Source organism: Mobula hypostoma, chromosome 7 (genome assembly GCF_963921235.1).
Source record: "Mobula hypostoma chromosome 7, sMobHyp1.1, whole genome shotgun sequence".
In the NCBI taxonomy this organism is placed as follows: domain Eukaryota; kingdom Metazoa; phylum Chordata; class Chondrichthyes; order Myliobatiformes; family Myliobatidae; genus Mobula; species Mobula hypostoma.
In genome coordinates, this window is record NC_086103.1 from 157,139,665 (window position 1) to 157,141,185 (window position 1,521).

At 48.9% G+C, this 1,521-nt stretch overlaps 1 non-coding gene across 1 annotated transcript; it reads right to left on the reverse strand.

Moving 5' to 3' along the window:
- Positions 1-960: 960 nt before the first annotated feature.
- Positions 961-1,031, reverse strand: trnag-gcc (transfer RNA glycine (anticodon GCC)). Its single transcript has one exon. It is a non-coding gene; the product is annotated as a tRNA-Gly (tRNA).
- Between the last annotated feature and the right edge of the window lie 490 nt (positions 1,032-1,521).

The window sequence follows — 1,521 nt, forward strand, 5'->3', positions numbered from 1 at the left end:
AGAAGATGGCTGCGTAATGCAGCACGTGCGGCTGCTCCGAAATGATATTGTATTTGTAAGTAGGATGCCGTGCCCAATCCTGATTTGATGGAGGCAGACGTGAGAAGCACGGAGGAACATCTGGAGAAACTTCTGAAATGCCTGCTTCGCTGCCGCTGCTACTGTGCGATTGAGAATCTCCGGAGGGGAAGACCCCAAATCCTCGGCTTTGCCTATTGCCTGTTGCCGGGGCCGGGGTCGAAGCGTTCGGCAGAGATGGTGCTCGATGCTCGGTGTCTGAGGGCTGGTCGGGGGCTCAAAGTTTTTGGACGGACTCAAGAGTCGGCTGCAGTCAGGTGCTTCCAGGGTGCTGCATCGGCAAGTTTGCGGTGCTGGAAGCTCATGGCAGGAAGAGTTTTTCTTTCTTCTCCGTCTGTGTGAGATGATGGGACTTTCGAGAGACTTTGAGACTTTTTTTTACGGTACCCATGGTCTGTTCTTTATCAAATTAGGGTATTGCTTTGCACTGTTGTAACTATATGTTATAATTATGTGGTTTTTGTCAGTTTTTCAGTCTTGTTTCTGTGATATCATTCCGGAGGAACATTGTATCATTTCTTAATGCATGCATTACTAAATGACAATAAAAGAGGACTGCGTGTCCTCATAATCTAATCTAATCTAATCTAATTTTAGTGGCTGAACCAGACAGATTTGGAGTATACCAGTGATAACTGACTGGACAATCACGAAGAAAGTGGAGCTGATGGGTATGTGAGAGAATAGATTACAGATAAAGATGTAGAAATGGGATTGATGGAATTGCTCTGAGAACCAGTGGTTTAGAGATACAGCACACTAACAGGAGCAGAATTTGGCCATTTGGCCTATTTCATTTTGGTTGATCCATTTCCCCCTCAGCCCCAATCTCCTGCCTTCTCCCCTTCATTCCCTGAATAGTTAAGAACATAAAACCTGTGATGCATTGGCTGGGAATCGAACCCAGGTCTCCCGCATGGCAGGCGAGAATTCTACCACTGAACCACCAATACAACTGACACATGAAACAGCTGGAGCAGTTTAACATGTGCTCTCTGCGGTCGATCATGAGGATTCGATGGCAGGACCGAATCACCAACCAGGAAGTCCTTGACAGAGCCAACAGCACAAGCATTGAGGCAAGGATCCTCCAGGCCCAGCTATGCTGGACTGGCCACGTAATCCGCATGGGTGAAACAAGAATCCCCAGGCAGCTGTCCTACCGTGAGCTTGAGCATGGCAGTCGCAATCAGGGCCGCCCCAAAAAAAGATTCAAAGACAATCTGAAATCGTACATCAAATGGGCAGACCTCCAGCCTCGACAACTTGAGGAGTCCGCAGGCGACAGGGCCGCGTGGCGCGCCCTGACCAGAAAAGCTGCATCTGACTTTGAGGATGACCGAAATCAGCGCCTTGCAGCAGCACGAGACCGACTCCACAAAGCTGTGTATGCACCTGTTCTAACAACCGCCATTCCATGTCCAACCTGCAACCGCATGTGTG